Source organism: Octopus bimaculoides, chromosome 1 (assembly GCF_001194135.2).
Source record: "Octopus bimaculoides isolate UCB-OBI-ISO-001 chromosome 1, ASM119413v2, whole genome shotgun sequence".
Taxonomy (NCBI): domain Eukaryota; kingdom Metazoa; phylum Mollusca; class Cephalopoda; order Octopoda; family Octopodidae; genus Octopus; species Octopus bimaculoides.
Window position 1 is genome coordinate 84,944,879 of NC_068981.1, and position 2,959 is coordinate 84,947,837.

The 2,959-nt window shown below is 37.9% G+C and overlaps 1 long non-coding RNA gene across 2 annotated transcripts in view; it reads right to left on the reverse strand.

The window, feature by feature from the left end:
- Positions 1 to 2,959, reverse strand: part of LOC106873146 (uncharacterized) — an 11,108-nt gene that overhangs the window by 315 nt on the left and 7,834 nt on the right. Inside the window, exon 1 of one of the 2 annotated variants that reach the window (XR_001409843.2) lies at positions 2,020 to 2,935. The exons of the other annotated variant lie outside the window; for it this stretch is intronic. This is a non-coding gene — a long non-coding RNA (uncharacterized LOC106873146). Of the gene's footprint in view, positions 1 to 2,019; positions 2,936 to 2,959 lie in introns of those variants that run through there. 2 annotated transcript variants of the gene reach the window in all.

A 2,959-nucleotide genomic window follows, 5' to 3' on the forward strand; every position in this document is an offset into this window, starting at 1 on the left:
ATATATATATATATATATATATATATATATATATATATAACAAAACAAAAGATGCGAGATAGTTTATAATATATTTACTTACACCACTTTGCGTTTCATTAACAAAATAATTATATTGTAATTTCTACAACCAATTTGCATTGACAGATCTTCTGAGATGTGTAACTTGCATTCATAATTTAGTAATAGAAACGCTGTCACCATCCCAGTGAAATTACGAATGAGAGTTATGGCAAATTTGACAATGTGATCTGATTATATAATTTCCATTATATAACTAATAATAACCCTTTGTCAATGAGACGTGCACAAGATAGTGTAACTAAATATTTTATAACCACTCTCCACTGTTTTGTTTTCTATGTGTAGTCTGTGATATATCCAATAGTGAATTCCAGCCAAAATAATATTTAGGCTTTAATACAAGTCCTTCTCACAGTTTCCATCCAGATATATGGAAATACAATGCAGCATCAGCAACTGAATAAGCACTAGTACCAAAAGATTTCGCTGGAAAAAGAAAAATTGTGGACTGGTCTGTTTATTGTCAACGACTGTCACTTAAATTGGTAAAGGTGGCTGAATGAGAGAAACAATAGAAGCTTCCGGCATTTTGTCCCATTCTTAGTTTAAGTAGTGTCGAACGTAGCCGCCTTCGATTTTCATCCCTCTGCGCTTGATAGAGTAAGTACTAGTCACGTTAATGGTTCGGATGTGTTAACTACACAGCCGCAAACTAATATGTACAAGCGTAAAATATAAACTTAAATTTTCAAAATTAGGGTCTGGTTGTATGAAGATTACCAGCAAAGTTGTGGTGTTAGTAAAGTGCATTAGATGTAAAGTTCTACTGAAATCAGAAAAGTTGTTTGGAAAGCTCAAGAGATTTAGACGGCTAGAGCTTCGCCCTTGTTTGTATGTTGCTAAGCAGCAGAGACGTGGAGTTGTCTTTGGTGAGGACACTTACCGATTAAACCAAACGTTTCTAACTGATCTGGTGACTGTCAATTTCCGATACCTGGCTAAATTAATGAGTGTTATACACATATATTGACCGTATTTATGGCATTTGCTGATAAAAATAAATACAGGGACCAGAATAAGATTGATCTGCCAACAGCCAATGAAAGGGTCTGTGGACGATCTTACAGTGACAAACACAACCCATGTGGAGGTGAAACGAATGATGACTTCAACTGAATAAACAGTGATACGTGACAGGTTAAAGCTTAAGCCTAAGAAATATAGGAATATGGTGATCAGGAAAGGAAAATTAACAAACAAGATCAAGCAGCAAATTTAAGGAGAGGTTATTCTATTGATGTAGGAAAATACGATCAAATACCTTCGAAAGTGATCTGATTATTCACACATTAACAGAAGCAATGTCGCCAATATTTAGAAGCAGAGGAGTGGCTGAGAAGGAATGAAAAGTCATCGCTTCTGGGAAGATTCAAAGCATGGACCTCTACCACAGACTGCCTCTAAGTCCCATATGGTTGTTGACTATGTATGACATTCTAATGACATGGATAGAAGAGGTGGAGAGGAAGATATACAAGTACTCCGAAGATACTTGGGTATCCCTTCATGCTTCATTAGGCCTGTACATAATATCTGGACAGCTCCAACTTACCCTGTCATTCGTCATGGATGAATTCAAGGTCGCAAAATATAGAGCTTTAATGATGTACAGAGACGCCCACAATGAGCATGCCAGACATGCAGATATCACTAAAAATTGAGTGACATGCAGATATCACTAAAAATGAGTAGCCAGCACTACAGTTGCATAAACTGAAAACGACATCTTTGGAATTACGTGCACTGGCTGGCAGGTTTTCGGTTTTTTTCTATTTCCAGCAATGGAAGAAGAGAGGTACCAAAGAAAGGAGAGCCATAACCCAGGCAGAAGTACTGCATCAGAGAAAAGAAAAGAAGCTCAAGAGCTGTAACGATGGTATCTCAGAGAGCCTGGACAAAATAGAACCTCTCCACAAAAAGATAACCTGGACTGACCTGTGGAAACTAGGACCTTTACGTATCTCTTTCCTGTTGCGAGCAGTGTATGACAATCCCTCAGTGCCAATAAAGCTGCATAGATTAGCTATGAAGGTGATCAGCAGTGTCAGCTCTGTGGAGAAAAGTGCACTTTGTAATTATCTTATCAGGGTGCAAAACAGGCTCACTCAAGTGGAATGCAAGTGACTCTATGACAAGGTGCTTGCAATATTCGTTCACAAAAGCAAGAAAGACACAAGAAATACCGACAACAGGGGAAAATAACGCCAGCAATCAAGTTTGTGAGAGGAGAAAAGAAAAACCAATGATGACCGCAAAAGAAAAAGCAGTCTACTACTTGAAGCCAATAATGGAATATGAAAACAGATCGGGGGTAAGATTGTAGATTCCCCAGGTCGTCTAGACAACAGTGAAGACAGATGAGGTTTTCTTGCCTGAAAAGGCAAAAAAAAAGAACGATCTTGATCCAGCTTACAATCCTGTGGAAAGAAAGGTGCGATCAAGCCATTGAAAAAAAGCGATCCCAGTATTAGAACCTTTTGCAGAATTGCAAGGAGATAGGATGGCAGTCATGGCTTTTACTACTCAAGGTTGTCTCAATCCATATGAAGAATGTTTGCAGCTACTGGAATAAGAAGACAGCAAAAGACAGATGTCCGCATGATGGGATAGGCAATAGAAAGAACGCTTTGCTGGTTATAGAACAAAAGAGGGAAGTTAAGCTGGAATTCCAGAGGAGATTGATGGGCAATGATTTGGCCACCACTACTGACTCACTAATGGGAGCGTGTTACAGTTCAGAACCGAAGCAACTAATAATCTTGGATACTACTTGATGGCATGAATTCTTCCTACCTAAAGCAGCTAGATTCAAATGTAAATGAAAATAAAACATCTTTTAGATATAATCAATATCATAATATATACATACATATAT